The sequence below is a fragment of the Macrotis lagotis genome, chromosome 6 (genome assembly GCF_037893015.1).
Source record: "Macrotis lagotis isolate mMagLag1 chromosome 6, bilby.v1.9.chrom.fasta, whole genome shotgun sequence".
Taxonomy (NCBI): domain Eukaryota; kingdom Metazoa; phylum Chordata; class Mammalia; order Peramelemorphia; family Peramelidae; genus Macrotis; species Macrotis lagotis.
The window spans coordinates 134654211-134675147 of NC_133663.1; positions in this window are offsets into that span (position 1 = coordinate 134654211).

A 20937-nucleotide genomic window follows, 5' to 3' on the forward strand; every position below is an offset into this window, starting at 1 on the left:
GACTTATAGAAGAAAAGAGACAAGGGTTCTTCTAGAGTGCAAAGATTGTTCCCATCTTGTTTTGATGTATAATGGATGAGCTTAGCTGTTGGTGATAGGGTTGAACTGGGTTTCAAGTAGTTTATTCTTTGACTTTAACCAATTGTCCATTTCAACAGTTGGTTATTAATTTTCTTCATTTATTATTTTGTTACTGAATTACCCGGAGAATCCATTATCTAGGTTTGCCTTTCCATATTTCAATGTTTATAGCCTTGGGTATGGTCTATAGCAATATAATCATAATGCTAGATTTTTGAGATGTCAAAGATTTGTTGCTTATTGAATGGAGTATCTATGCAAAGAAGAAAGTGTTTTTTGGAATTAAGAGAAAATAAGACCATAACATCATAAAAGCATCATACAATCAAAAATGGATGATGTTGACCCTAGGTTATGCTAAAATAAGCTAATCATTATCTCAAACTTGTATATCATTAAGACACCTTAGTTTTGATTTTCCTATTGAGATGTTTGGAGTATTTTTAAGTTGAGGACTTTTCTTGCTTTTCAGAATATATATATATATATATATATATATATATATATATATATATATATATATATGATATTATGATATTAAGATTAAGTGGTACTCTATTTTCATATAACTTTATGTTGATTTTCATAGAGAGAAACCATATCAATTTAAACACAATGAATCAGAAATTAACTATTACCAAAGTCATTCAGTCTGAGAAATACCCAATTACATTTTTTTGCTATTTGAATAGTTGTTTCAACTATTCAGTTGAATTTTCCTGGTAATAATAGTTGCAACTGCAGCCCCAGGAGCAACAATGTTGCCCATTGTATATCTAAGTGATGCTACATACAGACTCATAGTTGGCTTAGAACATACTTTGCTGAATTATTTCTAGTAGTTATTTTTGGGGCAGCTAGGTGAAGTAGTGAATAGAATGCAGGGCCTGGAGTCAGGAAGACCCAAGCTCAGAAACACTTCAGACATTTACTAGTTGTGTGACCCCTAAACTTCATTTGCTTAAGTCTCCTCATTTATAAATTAGTTGGAGAAGAAAGGTGCAAACCATTCCACTATCTTTGCCAAGAAAATTCTAAATGGGGTCATGAAGAGTCAAACACTACTGAACAGCAACAGCATCATAGAACAATGGCCAAATCATTTCTGTTCTCTCTACAATTTCTTTCATAACCATCTCCTTATCTCCACTTATATAGCTACTTCTCTAGTTCAGGCCTTTATCACCTACCTCTTACCTACAGTATTGAAATCATCTTCTGCTTGGTCTCCTTGCCTTCAAATCTTTTCCATTGTCCAAACATCTGTAAAAGCGATTTTTCTTAAGTGCAGATCTACCCATGTTCCTCTCCTACACAATAAACTCCAGTGATTTCCTATCCCCTATTACTTAAAATATAAATCCTTTTTATGCCATTTGAATCTCATCATTACATTTTATAGCAGTTAGGTGGTGAGTGGATAGTACTGGACCTGGAGTCAGGAACACTCCTCTATGAGTTCGTGAGTTCAAAATTGGCCTCAAACAATTACTGGCTGTGTGATCCTGGGCAAGTCTTTCAGTTTTGTTTGCCTAAGATGCGTCATCTTATATAACGAGCCATGGAACACAACTGAATGAGTGACCAACAACAATGTGTCAGGTACATACACACACACACACACACACACACACACACACACACACACACAGACACATGATGAACAGGAATTAATTAATTGAGGGAAGGTACTGGAATTCAGAGGGACTGGAGAAGACTTCCCATAGAAGATAGAATTTGAGTTGGGTCTTGAAGCCAGGAAGATCTGTGGATCTGGGTTTAAGTCACACTTCTGACACATTCTGGATGCTGTGTGTGTCTCTAGAAGAGCCATTAACCCTCTTAGGTTAGAGAGGCGACTCTCTAAGACCAAATTGTAGAGAGTCTGCAGCCTTGGTATAGGGTAGAGGTATCAAATATGTTGGCCTTAGAGGATATATGACTTACAATGTAAATTAGATTAAAACGTAATCTGATTTTAATGTATTGGTGTATTAGTACAAATATTCAAACATGTGGCCCCAAACAATCCTTATATAGGGTTTAATGGTTCCCATTTTCATTTGAGTTTGACAACACTATTATATAGAGTTCTGTCCTTGAGTGTTCCTTATACCAGATGAAATCACAGGTTTGGTTGGGAGAGCAATCTTGCTATTGTTACCTAAGCCTATTGACTCATTGGGATAATATGTGGTGTTTTACATACAATAATTTTACAAAATTGATTTGAGTCACCAAATTTCCAGAAATAGTCTTTATTTATATTCTGGGGTCAACTAGGTGCTGCAATGGATAAAGTGCTAAGTGCCATTTCCTCTTCTATAAAATGAGCTGGAGAAGGGAATGGCAAACCACCCAGTATCTTTGACAACAATATCCCAGGTTGAATAATAATGAGCTGGACACAACTGAAACATTTGAATAACAACAATATTGGACTGGGGTGAGGAGGAGAGGGTGCAAGTTTGATAGGAAAATCTCCTGCAATTTTGGGCATCTCATTCATAAGAGCCAGTATATGGAAAAGAACACTAGATTTGACTTTAGACAACCTGACTTCAAATGCTGGCTCCATTGCCTTTTGTCCTCACAATTTTAAAGTCCTTTACTTCCCTGTTGTTTTATTTCTTCATCTATAAAATGAAGGGGACTAGGTGATTTCTGAGTTTCTTTCCAACTCTAAATACTGTGGTACAAGAAAGAGAATTGAGGGACAGACTTCCTTCTCACACATGTGCAAATTTTATAACCCCAGTTCCTGTGCTCATAGTGGGCTCCATAAACTCACTGCCCACCAATCAATCAGTCAAGAAGGATATTTTAAAAGCTCACTACATTTCAGGTACTGTGCTAGGTGCTAGTTGCTAGGTGCTGGGGTTTCAATAAAAACAATTAAACAATCCTTGCCTTCAATAAGTTTGTCTATGGCAGGAGATAATATGTATATAAATATGCAAAACTATATACATAGAAATAAAAAAATAAATTTTTGGTAGAATATTAGCAATTTAGGAGATCAACAGTATTAATTCTAGAATTATAAATACTTCAACTACACAAAGCAACTATTACTGTGCCCAATAATTTTAAATTATTTTACCTATTATTGAACCATTTTAGAATTTCTTTGGGTCTTTAAGCCTTTTTAAAAAAACTTTAAATATCCTCCTTTAAAAACTGGTAGGGTTCATAGCTTCAATATTAGTCAGCATTCTTCTTATTAATTAGTACCATCCCAGTAATAAATGGGTAGTCAATTGGAAACAAGAATGGAAATGAGAAAAAAAAGAAGAGGAATGGTTGATAATAACAATAGATGGAGGTCAAGAGATAATTTTCATCACTTTTCCTGGATTTCAAATTGGTCTGCACTGCTTAAAATGATAATTTTTAAAGCTGAAGAAGATCCCTGTAGATCTTTTTATTTTTTTCTATAGTAGAAACAGGATTAAAATTCAAATCTCTAATTTCCACTGTACTGAGTACTCTGTCTACTAAGCCAGAATTACTTATTTCCTTCATTCTTACCTTTGTTTTACATGTATAGCTAACACTAACAAGAGAATGCAGGTAGTTTTGTAAATAGTTTGAAAGAGTTTGTGCTCTTCTTCCCTCTTTCCCTTCTGTCTCTGTCTAGTTTGGGGTGTGACCAACAGTGATTAGGGTTTAATCTAAGACCATAGAACTACCCTGTTCAGAATTTGAATACAATGCCCTCAGCTACATTAGTACTATATTCTAACTCAACTAACCATCCTTATAATAATATAGTCTGCATTAAACTGAATGGGTATTGATTTTTTTCTTTTTACAGAAATATGAATACTATGCCCTGGTCAATGGGACTTTATTTCAAAAAATTAGAACTAGCAGAAGGTGCTATGAACATTCACAATTTATAGAATGTCATGAATATTACAAAAAATAATATTTGGATAAAATATACATTCTTTTCTAAAAATAAAAAGTAAACTATAAAATAATTATTTTGATATTTTTTCCTATAAACAGTAATTACTATCAGTTTAAAAAAGTTAACATTTAACTTCAGTTTTAGAGGGGATTCCTGTGTAGAGGGGGATTGGGTTGTAGATAGTATAGTATTAGATGACCCATCTTTAGTATCTCTTTTGATTAAAGATTAATTGACTAGTAAATAATAGATAATTGCTTCATTCTTGATCTATTTTTTTTAAACTGGAGACAGATTTCAACAAAGCTTATAAGTCAACAAATATGGAACTTTGTTTACCTAGTAATGTAAATGCATTAGCTTGTTTCATTACTTCAGTGTGCTTATTGAATTTTACTTCACACTGTAATTTTTAGTACACTATATTAATTCAGAAAACTAAATGTTTTAAAGTAACATTTTTAGGAATTAACTATTTTCTTCACTGAACACTTCCCTCAGTTATGTTTTAGTAAAAAAAATCTGATATTTACTTATACAATGATATTTTATGAGTTTTATATTTAATAACTATTCCTATCCAAATATGCAGAATGTTCATATCTATTAAGGATTATTTCTATGTCATATCTACAAAAAAATGAAAGAGACCCTCAAAGTTAACCTCTTTGGCTCACTGGCCTCTTGTCAAAGCTATATACTACTGGAAAACAGTAATTCAAAATCTTGCCAAACTTAAGAATTTTATCTTATCAATGACTGCAATGAAACTAAAAAGTGAAAGCTATTCAATTTTTTTTTAACTGGAGAACCAGCTTTGAAAAGAAAAGATTCTTTCCTCTGCAGACACTTAATGGGTTTTGGAATCAATAAAAACTGGAATGTAAGTTGACACCAAAGCTAATGAAATACAGTTAGACTTTCCCTGCCCTCCTTCCGGCTTCCATCTTTTTGCATTGTCTCACCTTTAAAAACCCGATTTGTATTTGTATACATGCGAGGTCCCAATTTCATTGTCTGACAGGCACTTTCACCTACATCCTTCCCTTCCCCTCGTTTGGCAGCCGGTTGGGCTTCTTCCTGCCTTGAATACCACATTCCCTAGTTATTCAAGCTCAGTCATTAGCACCCCGTCCCCCTACTGAAATTATGAATGAAAAGCCTTGTTGTTCTTTACAAATAACTCCGGCTTCCTCAGTCAGTCAAATTCAAATGGAAGTGACTGCCGAACAAAGGGGCTGTATGATGGACAGTCCTCTCAGCAAGTGATCAATGCCCACAGGAAGTTTTTTAAGACACAATATAGGTAGAGCAGCTTGGGCGTTCCCCTGTGGACAAGTCTAAGGAAGGGGGTCGAGAGAGGGGGAGTCCTTTGTGCCTATTTGGGAGGATAGTGTGTGTGGGGGGGTAAAAACAGCAACACAAACAAGGGAAGCCTTGAGAGATAACCGAATGTGGAGTCAGTTTTCCTTCTTTCTATGGAGACACCTACACCTTTCCGAAATTCTGCTCCAAATTGAAGCACCCCTTCCTTGATCCTACATCCCCCTCCCCTCCAAAAAGAAAAAAAAAAAACCAAAAACAAAGGCACCAACCATTTATTTGGTTTTGAATGCCGCACTGTGCCAGTGGGCTCTATAGTCGGAGCTGCACAACCCCCTGCTGAGGAGTTGCATTGTTCTGGGCCCCCTTTTCACAACAGGGGAAAAGGTAATTGACAGGCTGATTGTTTGGCCAGGCCCCCCCGCTGTTTTAAAATACTGGAAGGCCCCAGTCACACGTTGTCAATAATAGCTGTCGGAGGTGAGGAGTAAAGAAGGGCTGTTCAGGAAACAGTTTGAGCCCTTCAAGTGGACAGGCCTCAGTGACTTCTCCTACACTCTGGCTGCCACAAGCAGCTCATTCAAAAATAACCTTAAAGTAATAAATCAAACTTGTTTCCTGAACCATACAAGGAACAGCTGGTTATTTTTCCTCACTTTTTTTTAAGACACACTCACACACACACACACACACACACACACACACACACACACACACACACACACAAAGATAGAGAGGGAAAGAGATTTTAGAACCGGAAATCAAGCGCGTCAAAATTTGGCAAAACAATTTGAATGATCTAGCAGTTAAACACGTCCTTTTTTCCCCCACTGTTATGCTTTCATCATTCTTTCTTATTTTGACTTTTTCTTTTTTACATTTTATACCATGACTCTCCTTCCTGTGAGGAATATTCCTTATCCCTATTCTCCCCTCCTCCCCTCCTTAAGAATAAGGGGAACTTAGTATCTCTTCCCTTGACTATTTCCTGTGTATTTTCTAACGCATAGGGTCAAGAGCCTCAATTTATCATTCAGTCAATTTTTTCCTTCAAGAAGGAATAGTGAGGGCCTAAATCAACAAATCTTTTCCCCTGAGATTACCTATTTTGGAATTATGAAGATAAAACCATTAATTATTGACTGACTTCGAAACTCAACTTCAGTTCACGTGTCTCTTAATTTGAAGAGTTCTGTGTTTTTAAGATATTATATTTTATGTTTCTCTCCCTGAATATGTTTACCCCCGACCTGTGGCAAACATCTGTCATTCTCATGCTGATCTTATCAATCATTTGGGGGAAAAAAGCCCAAATGGAGAGAAATAATCCTCTTCAAGGGGTATTTCAGTTCATTATCATTTACACAAGGCAGGTGGTCCAAACTAAAATTCATGTAATTAAAGATGTTGTTTCATCAAATAACAATATAGGCTCTTCTGTTTTTGTTTATGAATTTTTTGTTTTAATTTTGGAGTGTGTGACACAGTAATTAAAAAGAAATACACATTTCTTCCTATTCCATGCACCAAATATTTGAAAGCTGAAAGGGTGAGAATGGGCATAAATCGATTTGACCCAACTGAAATAACCTGAATAAGCTAATATTACCACTGGGGAGCACTTGTCCAGAGAATTTGCCTCCACTTGTATTTAAGGCTTCATTCAATAAATTAGAAAAAAAAGAATTGTTGCTCTCAAGTTGGTAATAAATCACCAATTACAGGGTACAGTTTGGGATACCTCCTCACATGGACAATGCATCTATTTTTCTTTCTTAAATTATTGTTAATTTTTTTTTCCAGAGAAATTTTTCTTTTATAGTAAAACCAATTTTAGGACAGGGTATGTTTATAGAAAACTAACAATGAAATTCCATTCTGCAAGAGATGTGTATAAGCATAGACACAATTCTCTTTTTTTGTTTGCAGTTGGTAAAAATGCCATACAAGGTCAGATAAGTTCATCTCTGTGCTATAAGGGTGTACTAACATCCAGTGTATACATGCTGTGTTTGTCTTGGCATAGATGACTGCAAATCCAGTAGTGGGTGGAGTTTCCATATCACTGTTTCTTCCAAATATGGTTGACATTCCTCCTGTACCTGTTGCCATGTATAATTTGTTTCCTCTCTGTTTTACTATTCAAGTTTGCCTCATTTGGCCTGCTTGACAAGGGTTGGGATTTATTGAGAAATTTTTATTGAAATAATCAGAATGGCAGCATTTGGGAATGCCATTCTTTTTCTACAAAATATATTGAAATCTATTTATCTCTGGTAATCTTATGGACTTTATTTTATGCATTTAAAAAATGAAAAGCAGTATGGGAATCAGAAGGGAGTGTGTTCCAGCCCTGTTTCTGCTCCATACTGGCTGTGTGAACCTGAGCAAGATGCTTCACCTCTCAATGCTCTAAGACTATCTGTGGCAGAAAAGGTACAAATATGTATAGGTAAAGGGGTAATTCCTTTCCTGGGAATTCCCAATAGCATTGAAATCACAAATCTCTGATACGATATTAATGTGTAGATAACTAGCACATGTCAGTCACATTTTCTTCTATAAGCCAATAACTTTTCAACTAGTTGTGAGATAGCTATCCAGGAGCAGATTTAGTGAAGTGACTATCTTGTTTCCCTGCAGTTTTACCCACTCTTCTTCTTGGCTACTGTGAACTCCTGGCTTTGGGGGTGAAGGGGGGAACAAGATAGTGTATACTGTACATGTGATGTTCAGATTCACTTTCTCAACTTCTATTAAGTTGCCAACTTCACAGCTTGCCCCAAGAATGGATTTCCTGTGCTGTCATTTACACTCAGTATCTCACTAAATTCTCTTTTTGTCACTCAGTCTTTGAGACAGAAGGGGGTGAGATAACCAATCTAGACTGCTTGTATTTGCTTAGTGGATAAAGTTAAAGGACGGAGGAGTCAAGAGCCTGGAGTTCTTATCCTAACTTTGGAGCAGCCTTCCTAAATGACTTTGAAAAAGTCATTTGACCTCTCTGTTCCTTAGTTCACCCCTCCCCCACTCTATAAAATGGAAATCATCAGACTTTTAAAAAAATCATAAAAGTGTTAATGAAAAAATATCTAAAATGCATTTAAAGAACTAAGGAAGGGTGAAAAAAACAACTTTTATCTGGTAATGCAGACATTCTTATCCTCTTTGAAGCTGGATTTGGAAGTCACTGTTCATTGCTTTAAGAAACCATTCTCCCTACAATTCAACAAACAGGATGCATGGATTATCTTGGTCTCTTTTCTCTGGTCTTGCTTAGAGATTTTCTGGACATGTGAACACATTTCTGGAAATGACACATTTCCAGAAGTTTGTGCACCTCTCATCTGTGCATAGAAAAACAGGGGGGAAAAAACAGAGGGAAAGAAATGAGTGTGTGGATGTGGGTGGGGGTGGTGGGGGTGGGGTGATGGTGGCATGTTGAGTGAAGGGTATTCTGAGTGACAAGTAAGGTCGGGATGCCGGAGGAAGAATGACAATAGGGGCAGAAAGAGGGGTGTGCATATTTATTGTGTTCAGGACTATGCACACACAAACAGGGTTGGATTGGCCTCTGGGGCAAGGAACCTTTTATTCAGGGGGCTCTCTCTGTGAGGGGGTGGGGTTGGAATATAAGTAGGGACATGGGGAATGACTTTCTGCAATCTAGGGTTCTTTTTGGCAAGAAAAAGAATTTCTGTATATCTATACTAGTGTTGGTTTTTTTTTCTTTTTGTTTCCATCATATGTATGGATGAATTGCATCCCTGGAAAAGAAAAGAACTTAAAAACCAGAACTGGCGAGGACTATTTAGTCTAACACCCTCATTTTACAAGGCAGATGAGGCCTGGAATGGATAAATGACTGGTCTAAGGTCACGCAAGAAATATTAGAGTCAGGACTAGAACTCACATCTTGTCACTCACAGTATTATTCTTTTCATGTCTAAATGGTCCTCCATTTCCCTTTTTGACTTCACATCAATAGATGTCCTTAGACCACCCTAGAGTCCCTTAAATATAGACTTTCATACATTTTAATGGATGTCTGGCTATGCCTTTTGGAAGGCCACTTTTCATAAGGCTTTCCGCCCTCTATGTATTTATGATATTGTATGTCCCATTATCCTGTGTATTTATGTTATTGAGCATTTCAGATGGAGCAATGTGTATATTTGAATTGTTTGATGTTACCTTGATTCTGAAGGATAGGCTGACAACAATTTTTCTTTGTTCTGGATTCCCTTTGGCTCTATTTTTAAACAATTAAAATATCAGTTGAATAAATAGATTGGAATATAGTGAAATTAGCCATTACTAAAAATATTTATTAAATATTAAAAATATTATTAAAGACCTTGAATTATTTAAACAGCCTTTTAAAACAAACAAAAAAGACAGGCCCTTTTGTTTTCAGATTACAGAACGTAGTGCTTTGTGCTCCCTCTGCTGGCTTTTCTGAAGCAGTTTAAGGAACAAGTTCCCATAGGCAAGAGAGAAGTAGAAAGAAATGTTCAATAAAATGGTCATTATTTGTATTTCAAATTTATTTTTTCCACTGACCAGCAGAAATAATCATTTTTCTTTGTTCATAAAAAAACTCATTTTCTTTACTGCAAGTGTACCGATTAAAACACTAGATGTCTTTAGAAAGAGAGACAATGCTAGAAAACCTCAAAAAAAAAAAAAGAAAATCCCAAATAGAGTTACAGAGAGTTGGACCAACTCAACAGCAATAATATGCAAATTAAAAGACAAAGATTAGGATGGAATACTGTATTTGGAACTCAAAGACTTAGGTTCACATCCAACCTATCTCAATACCGGTGTGTCATTGGGTAACTTGGCTAATCTTTTTAGGTCTCAATTTCCTTGTTTGTAATCTAAAGAGCGTTGATTTAAATCAGTGGATCTTAACCTGTAGGCTGTGAATTTTCTTTTTTATAAATATTTTGATAACTGCTTCAATGCAATTAATTTCTTTCATAATTTTATGAACTTTATTTTATACATTTAAAAAAATTATTCTTAGGAGTCCCTACACTAGACCACCAAAGAGTTCCATAACATAAAAAAGTAAGATACTCTGGTCTAGATGGACTATTCCTTCCAATTCTAGCTCTATGAGCATATGATGTTGGCATAAATCTATTATTTTTTCCCCTCTCTTGCTTTTAAAACTATCATTTTCTTCCCTTTTCTAATACTATGGTCAAAATTAATTGGTATTTTTCTATGGGGTACATGTGCTTATCAGGTTATTCTCAACAATGCATCTCATATTTAATTGTTTATCTCAGTACAGAACTCATCATTCATAATTGGAACCATGAAGAAAACAAGTGGCATAAACACATCTTGCATTTCAATGGGAATTATATTTTGTATGGAATTGTATGTATTTACATGGCAATTGCTCTGAATTTGATCACCCTCTGTATACAAGATGGGATGCTAAAAGTTATGTAGTTTAGTTACTTAGTAAATTCTTGGAAAGAAACAATCTTAAATACTGCATTTGCCCATTTTCTTTTTATGGGGAAGTGGATAATAGATAACCTTAACTGGTGTTTATAAATGGAATGTCTGTCACTCAAAGTATCTCCATGTAGACACAATTTGAGTGATCACAGATTTCAAAAAGTCAGGACTGACTGAGAGGCAGAGTACACTGACCTCATTCCCTCTGCTCTACATACTATGTGCTGGATAGATGAAAGTCAGAGTGTCACTATTTACCTTCCAGAGTTGTTGTGTGAAAGATGCCCCATAAATAGCAGGTAGGTATTTAAATGTTGACTCTTAGGGAAACCCTTTGTAATTTGAACTCCTGTTCTTTAAAGCATGGTTTGCCCTAGGCAAAACTGTGAAGTAAGGAAGTTTGTCTTTGCTAAATTCTCACCTTCCCTTTCAAGGTGGGAGAGGCCTTTATCTCACCTTGTTCTTCCTTTTTTCCTTTAATTTCGCCCTTCACCCCTTTTCTTTTCTCTATTTGGGAATCAGTCTCCTTTGAGGTGTTAACTGATAAGGTTTAAGGTGCAACCTTGTTTGTTTGCATTAAAAATGATTCTGATAATATCTCATTATTTTTTCTTCTTTTAGAACTAATTTTTTTTCTTTTTAAAACCCTAATTTAAGTTTAAAACTCTAAACACCCAAATAAAATGGGCAAATTGAAGCAACTAGGTGAGACAGTGAATAGAGTGCCAAACTTGAAATCAGGAAGATTCATTTTCCTAAATTCAAATCTGGCCTCAAACTCTTATTAACTGTGTGACCCTGGTTAAGTAATTTAATCCTCAGTCCCTCATCTGTAAAATGTGCTGGAGAAGGAAATGGCAAACCCCTCCAGTATCTTTGCTGGAAAACTTCAAAAAAAGAAAAAGAAAATCCCAAACAGGGTCACAAAAAGTTGGACATGACTCCACAACAATATACAAATTAGAACAGAAAAAGGACTGTACATGAAATCACAAATCTCTATTACCTTACTCTTCCTTTTAAACATATAATAAATTCAAGATGTGCCTTTCAAAGCTGTCCTGCTTGTATGTGTTTCTTTCTATTTTATTCTCTAAATTTGGTTCTTGATAGATACTATTTATTATATTAAAGAGAAGTGCATTTATTCTTGATCTTTTTAGTGTCTTTAACTGAAATGAGTTTTTTTTCAAATCTTTGGTTATTTGAGATTTCTATCTTAATATAGGACTTGAAAACATAACAGACCTTCAAGAAAATCATGGTTAAATTTTAGACTGCAAGATAAATAGTATAAAAGATATTTAGGTGAAGGCAATCTTGCCTAGTTTTAGAAAAGTCTCTACTTGGGGGCTCAAACCCCTTTGAATAGCCAGGGGTAGGTCACAACTCCTTTGAGTCTCACTTTTCTAATTATAAAAATGAGGTAAATGCTACCTTTTATGCCTCCCTTAAAAAGCTGTTGTGAGGCTCAAATTAAATAATATTTTTTAATATTTTGCAAACTATCAAGGAACTTTTATACATTTCAGTAGTGATCATTACATAGACAGTTGACTTTTCCTCCCCCAAATTTGACCCTGTTTCAGGGATTATTTAAGAGATTGCCCATGTGACCTCTTTCTTCTCTGAGGGGCTATACATTTTATGATTAGTTCTACATAGGTGAGCATCCAATCATGCTCCCCTAGGGCAATCATTCCAGAAAACATAATTATTCTTCAATGCTTAATTCAGTGCTCCTCCCTCTTTAGGGACTTGATTGTTGATTGCTGTTTTTGCACTTCAATACGTGGTATGATCATATCAACAAGGATTTCTTGTTCAGAATTAAACTGTAAAAATTGAATTTTGTAGTTAAATGTGATGAATTTTAATGAAAAGGTATATTTTTCTAAGAATTAAAACACTCTTAAATTGATTCATTTCTAATTATTAAATAACAAAATTATGATTTCCATATACAAGCAAAATGCAAAAAAGGGGATTCTCAGTGTAACTGTGAATCTCCATTTCATCTTACTTGCTTTAAAATATGATGATGATGATGATGATAGTACACATTATTTTCATAACTGCCATGCTTGTGCTTCTATCTGAACTTCCTCTTCTCATTGTAGTTTAAATAATGGTTCAATTTCATCTTATTTTTGACACCACTAATGCTAACTCTTCCCCTTAAACTAGGTAGGAAATTGAATTTAAAATCAGTAAGACCTTAAGTTGAATGTTACTTCAGTCACATATCTATTTACTTCTAGACAAGTTACTCAAGTTTCAGGTTCTTCATCTGTATAATGAATAAAGCAAAAGCATCTCCTTCACAAGTTTGTAAGGGTTAAATGAAATAACACATAGAACTTGATTTGCAAGCCTTAAAACATCTTATGCAGTATGGCTAGCTTTTATTATTATTATTTTTATCATAAATGTTTTTAAATATTAAGATAATTTTGAGGGGAAATTATTAGTATCTAGGGCATCAGAAAAGACAGTGTTGAAGGTAACAATAGAGCTGAGTTTTGAAAAAACACAAAGGACTCTTAAGAGGCAGAGCTAAAAGAGTTTATTCCAGGAAAGGAATAAAGGAAAGGGAGACAAACTGGGCAAAAGTCTGGAGATGGAAGATCTCATAACCTGTATGTGGGACAATATGAAGATCAAGTTGACTGGGTTATAGTAATTATGACATCAATATTGTATATAAGTAAGAATTGAAAGGAAGTTCAGAACGAGGTTTCAAAGACCTTTTAAATACTAATAGGACTAAAAGCACTGACCCTGGAGTCAGGAGGATCTAAGTTCAAATCTGGCCTCAGACACTTAATATTTACCTAGTGTGTGACCTTGAGCAAGTCACTTAAGCCCATTGCCTTGCAAAAACCAAAAAAAAAATACTAACAGGAGAAGGCTATTAGTTACAGTTAATCATTCTGTTTTGCAGCCTTGCTCAGACTAACACCAAAGTTCTCTGAGCAAATTCACATGACCTGCAGAGGCTAGAACATAATAGTGAATAAGCACAGTGAGGAAAGCAACAAGAGTCATTTTGATGATGTTGCCAGCTGTCTGCTATTTACAGTATTATGTCTAAACCCTGCAAGTTAGTATTATAGGACCTTTGCAATCTGACACCAATTTGCCTTTTCAATCTTATCACTCAATCCTTTTGAATATTTTTAATGTCATTTTCTGTTTCTTTAGTGCTTTGTCTTTTCATTTCCATCTGTTGCAATTGTCCCTTTTTTTCAATAGGTTGCCAGATAGAAAGTTGGAAGGAAACAATAATTATTTAGTTCAGAGATCCTTAATATATAGATTACAAAGAAAATAAATTATATTTGAATATAGTTATTAAAAGGCTAACTCTCCTTCCCACATTCTTGTCCTACTAGATTAAGGATCCCTATCTAGTCTACTCTTTTTCATTTTGTATATGAAGACAATGAGGACCAGACAGGTTAAATAATTTGCCCAATGTCAGTCATGTAGTAAGTAGCAAAACTAATTCTTAACTGACTACAGTCATAAGATTTTCTCCTGCACTATATGTTCCCTTTCTATAGGAAACTGCTTAGTAACAATAAATTGATCTCATTCCCAAAGATTTGGAGATTAGCTATTTATGTATAGTGTATAGTGAATTTATATAAGATAAATAAATATATATGTATATTTCTTAAAACATAAAATGACTTTGATAATTAAACTAATTCCCTACTTGATAAATGATCAAAAGGTATCAATAGACAGTTTTCAAATGAAGAAATTAAAACTATATGCAGTCATATGAAAAAATGCTCCAAATCATTAATGATTAGAGAAATGCAAATTAAAACAACAATGAGGTATCAGCCCACACCTATCAGATAGGTAAAGATGACGAAAAGGGAAAAAATGATCAATGTTGGAGAGTTTGTGGAAGGATTGGGACATTAATACATTGTGGAATTGTGAACTGATACAACCATTCTGAAGAGCAGTATGGAAATATGCCCAAACAGCAATAAAGTTATTTGTACCCTTTGACCTAGAAATTCCAATTCTAGGTCAATATTCAGAAGAAATCATAAAAAATGGGAAAAGTCCCACATGATCCAAAAATATTCACAGTAAGCTCTTTTGGTAGTGGCAAAGAATTGGAAATTGAGGGGATACCCATACTGGAGAATAAGCAATTTGTGGCATATGGATATTATGGAATTCTATTGTTCTATAAGAAACCATAAATGGTCAGACTCTAGAGAAGCATATAATGACTTACAGGATCTGATGCTGAGCGAAGGGAGCAGAACCAAGAGAACATTAACAACAGCATTGTGAGATGATCAACTTTGATGGATGCAGCTGCTTTCAGCAGTTCAGAGATCTAAGACAACCATATTAGACCAACTATGGACAATGCTGTCCCTATCCAGAGGAAGAAAACCAGAACAAAACAAAACAAAACAAAAAAACCCTTCAGAATCTGACTTTTTTAAAAAAGTCTCTTATGTATTTCTTTCCCTTAATAAATTGCCATACAGAAAATGACTAATCTGTAAGATGTTTAACACACATGTGTATGTACAACATTAACCTGACTGTTTGCCACTAAGGGGAGGGGGTTGGGAAGGGAGAGTGAAAGGAAATTTTGTAACTTGAAAATATACTTATGTATATGGATGAATGCTGAAAAACTTTTATAACATGTATTTGGAAAAATAAAATATTAATTAGAAAATTTAAAAAAAGAAAACAAAACCAAAAAGGTGAAAATAGACATTTAAAATGGAAATCAAATAATATTTCAAAATACATATGCTTGGGGAACATTCTTTGGAAACCAAGTTATTTTTCATGTTCATGGGGTCTGTCTATATGAACGCTCTTTTGGTTAATACAAATATATCCATAGTTTCCTAATGAAAGCTCTTGTATTGTTGCCAAGGTGGCTCAATTATTTTAGCAACTGGTAATAGCAATTGCTTTTTATCAGCTTTGCAAAGAGAATAATTCAAAGCAGATAAGAGTACAGTAATTAATACCATTTATTAGAGTTCAGGAGTGCCCTGAGCACTTCATTAGTCCTTACCTTTCCCTCCCCCCCACCCCCCAGGTAATATAGCACCTTATATAATGAAACAAAAAAAAAAACCTCTATGTGAACAGTTTTCTTTAACATTAGTTAGCATTTGATAATTTGTTGCTGGGATACTTAATGAGTACTTGAAGAAGATGATTCCTCTATTTAAATGAGGTTGGTTGCTTCTAGATGATGGGTTCTTGTCCACTCATTTAGTCAGTGTTTTTTAGTGAAGAGTGTTAATAACTATCTGTTTTCCTGCCTGGGATGTATCATTGTGAGACTGTGAACATTCTATGCCTTCACATGGACTTAGCTTTCTCTTTTTTCTTTTCTTTTTTTTTAGATTTTTGCAAGGCAAATGGGGTTAAGTGACTTGCCCAAGGCCACACAGCTAGGTAATTATTAAGTGTCTGAGACCGGATTTGAACCTAGGTACTCCTGACTCCAAGGCCGGTGCTTTATCCACTACACCACCTAGCCGCCCCCGGACTTAGCTTTCTCTAATGTCATCTTCAGTCAAACTCTATTTGGTACCTTCTCTCTTGGTCCTTGTAAGATCTTTTTTCTTCTGATGCAGTTATCATGTATTAGTTTGTATAATAATCATTTTCTAATGTAACTTATTTTATAAGATTCACCAAGGCAAGCATTATATATTTGATCTCTTCTAGTCAGTCAGTATTCATTAAATACTATTGTATTAAGGGCTGGGAATATGAAGAAAGGCAAAACAAATCCTTGTCCTCAAAGATTTCACATTATAATGGGGAAGACTACATATAAAAAATTGTACAACTCAGATTATATCTAGTGGGTAACAGGGGTCTTGCTCTCTCTGTTCCTGAGCCAATATGATTCTTGGAACCAATACATAGTGGATATAATAAGAGACTGTCTAATAAGCTCAGTCTTTAAAAAGATATGCAGAAAATAATCCATGAAGGCAATTCTCAAGTGGAAGTTGGAGTCTGCATATACATAGTGTAACAGTTTCCTCTTTGCTAATCATGTGGTAAACAGGAACCCTTTTGATGAGCTATGAGTGGCAGGAATTGGGGGTCCATTAAAAAAGCATTTGTCATCTAGAGAATATGCCTTCTTTTGGTGTGACTCCTTTCAGCCTGTTAGCATTCTGAAGACAGAAGAGAGATAATAGGGTAAAGGGAGAGACTTTGGTCATCTGATGCCAACATACGATTTATGAACATGCTTGTTGCTTTGTTTTAATGTTAGTTCTTTAATTTTATGGGAGACTGGAAAGTATAAACTTATGAGTTTTGAGAGATCAGGAGAGTCAGTCCCTGAGCTGATCTAGGAGTATAGTCCATGCTAGGTTTTTGTAGCAAGCTAATTTAGCTTGAGACCCTGAAGATTAGAGACCCAGGCCAGTAGTAGCTAAATTGAGTTGAGAGCTCATTTAACAGTTATACTTCATTTGGACTTGAACTTGGTTAGACACATGATCTGTAGATATTGGGTTAAGTCTGAGCTCATTCTCCAGTATAAGCAAGAATGTGCCCCCAATGATGTCTGGGAGGTGGTAGAGTATTAGCATTTCTGTTCTTGCTATAACTTTGAAGTAAATATTCCTTTGTAAAATTAATGGTTGCTAATTGGTAAAATGGAACTAAAGTGTTAGTAGGGGGGACAGTACTGAAATGGGACACTTTAGCCAATAACAATAGAAATAGATCCCTGTCCTTCAAGGATTCTATTAAAACCCTGAGGGGGAGATGTAGCTAGTCTCATTCAGCAAGAATAAGGATTGAGTGCTTCAAGTGTAAGTGAAGAAGGAAAAGCTTCCTGTAGAAGAGCATATCTGACTTGAGAATTAAAGAAAGTCAAGGAAGTCAGGAGATGAAGAGGTAAATAGCATTCCAGGCCTAGGGGAACAGCCAATGAAATGTCACAGGTTTATTTGAAGGTGGATTGTTTTATATGAAGATTGGAAGATGGGAAGTGTTTCTGGATCCTAGAGTATATGGAAGGGAATTAAAAAGTAAAATGACTGGAAAAGTAGGAAGAATAAAGGTTATATTACATTTTAAAAGTCAAAAAGAGAGTTTTGTATTTTATCTGGAAATCCTAGAGAACCACTGGAACATTGTTGAGTGGGGATTTCATATTAGGATTTTTAATTTTAGAAATTGAACACCATCGAAGCTCTTATACCACTCTCCATGAATGGCGGAATAAGATCAAACCTCTTAGCCTTACAAGATTAGAGGAACATATAAGATTACATCCATCTTCATTTTACTCAACTCATTATTTCCCTTCAGATTTGCACAGGGCAGGGAACAATAATTCTTCAAGTTTACTCAACAAAATCTTTGTTTCCTCATAGGCTATTCCAATCTCAATTAAACAATTGACAAGTACTTTTTAAACACCTACTATGAGTCAGGCACTTTGGTAGACAATGTAAATACAACTGTTTCGTATTGGGAAAGACTACTGAGTGCTCTCTCTTCTCTCTTCAAAATCTCACTACTATAGTTGTTTTTCCCCTTGAAAAAATTCCTGTTATCATGAAGTTTACATTCTACCTCAAATACATGCAAAACTTTATAGAATAAGGAAATAAATACATTTATAGTTAATAAAGAAATATCTGATATAGAGAATCATGAATGTAGCTTTAATGCTGTTAAAATCTTGCTACTTGTTACTCCTAGAAGGCTATTTGCCCCTGAGATGTAAACTGACTTTAACTGTTGATTGTATTCGATCTCGCCCCTTGACCCTGTTGTTTTGTGTCTTTTTCACCTATCGCTGGCATGGCAGGAAATGACATATTGAACTTGGGGGTAGAGCACCTCGGGACAGGAAGGACCAGTATGTAGCTTGCCACTGGAAGATACCTGACTCAAGGTGTAAGACCACCCCTCAATCGCCCAACCTATCACAGAGAAGCAGCGCAAAGCCTTCTGCTCTTTTTTCTTCTTTGACTCTAGCTGGATGGATTTTACTCACACTCTTTCTTAGGCACTTGGAGCACCATGGGCTCCCCCCTGACTATGTGGCTAGATTAAGCCAAGCCAAGCCTCATGGCTGCCTTCCCTTCTCTCTCTCTCTCTCTCTCTCTCTCTCTCTCTCTCTCTCTCTCTCTCTCTCTCTCTCTCACTTTCACTCAAACTTCACCTATACTATTCTTAAAATGGTTGCTGGTTTTCTAGGAGTTTTAATCTGCATATTTATAATATTTTACCATAATAAAATCCTGAGCAGTTTTAAATTCCCAGAGAGCATGGAAATTCCTTTGCCTTTCAGTGGCCTTAAATCTTGTCTTCAATCTCTAAATCTTTAATAATTGGAAACATATCTATCTACTTTTTGTATATATAGACATAATACATTTATAAAATTTATATAAAACTACATATGCACAATACACATATGCATATGAAAACATAAACATTCACATAAACCTAATATAAAATAGTTTGAAAGATATGGCATGGACATTTTTAATTCAATATTTTATTTTTTCCCAATTACATGTAAAAATAATTTTAAAAATTCATTAAAAAGTTTGCATTTCAAAGTATCTCCCCCTGTCCCTTTCCACTCCTTAGACATTAAGCAATTATGCAAAATGTATTTCAATATTATTCCTGTTGTGAAAGAAAATACAGATTAAAAAAACTCTATACACACACACACACACACACACACACACACACAAAAGTGAAAAATAGTACACTTTAATCTACATTCAGCCTTTATCAGTTCTTTCCCTGGAGGTGGATAGCATTTTTCACTATAAGTCTTTGTCATTTTCTTGGATCATTGTATTGCTGAGAATAACTAAGTCATTCATAATTTATTATCTTACAATATTGCTATAATTGTATACAATGTTCTCCTGCTTCTACTTACTTCACTTTGTAGTATTGGTTTATGGAAGTCTTTCTAGATTTTTCTCATTTCTTATAGCTTAACAATTTTCATTATAATCTAATATCACAACCTGTTAGCCATCACCAAGTGATAAACATTCTCCCAATTTCCAATTCTTTGTCACTACAGAAAGAGTTTCTATAAATATTTTTGTAGAATAGGTCCTTCCCCCCTTCTTAAATCTCTTTGAGTTTCAGACCTAGTAGTAGTATTACTGGTTCAAAGGGTATGCATAATTTTACATAGATCTAAATTGCTCTTCAGAATGGTTGGACCAGTTTACAACTCCATTAACATAGAGAACCATAGCCATTTGGAAGGACCATTTTCTGCTTAAGGTAGTACTTGAGCAGCACATTAAGGAATGAAAGGAACTTTGAGGTAGAGATAAGAAATGGGTACATTCCAGGACTGTGGGGAGATATGGAGAGAGGAGAGGGAATTCTGTATGTGAAGAACAGAGAAGACATTTTGACTTTAGAATTTATAACATTTGGTGTATATCATAGAAAGATGTGTGCTGGGGACAATTCCAGGGAAGAGCTGTCAGTTGCATGTTATCAGCTTTTCTCCTTTCATATTGGCTACCATCCTATGTCCTTATAATAATAATGTTATTATATTTTCTCCTCAGATAGTATTTAAATACTCTTTTGCCAATGGTCATGTGGGTTAGGGACTAAAGTAGAGTATGGAAAAAAGGGGGAGAAAATGAGATAGAGGTAAAATACTTTTCCCCTCTTTCAGAAAGTACTTGAAGGGGGTGGCTAGGTTGCACAGTGGATAGAGCACCAGCCCTGGAGTCAGGAGTACCTGAGTTTAAATCCGGCCTCAGACACTTAATAATGATCTAGCTGTGTGGCCTTGGGCAAGCCACTTAACCCAACTGCCTTGCAAAAAAACTAAAAAAAAAAATGAAAAAAATGAAATAGACAGAAAGTACTTGAAGAATCAGGAGTATTGTTGCTGAAGTTCCTGATATTTTGCATGAGAAATAAATAAATTAATTTTAAGATATAAATTCAATGAAAAATCATTATCTTTTTTGAAATATCCCTTAAATGTGTTTGCAGAGTTTAGAAAAAGAGCTGAGTTCTTGCAAAATATGGTTGATAGGAGCTTTTTCTTTTTTCTCATTTTACTATTAAAGTAAAATGACTTGATT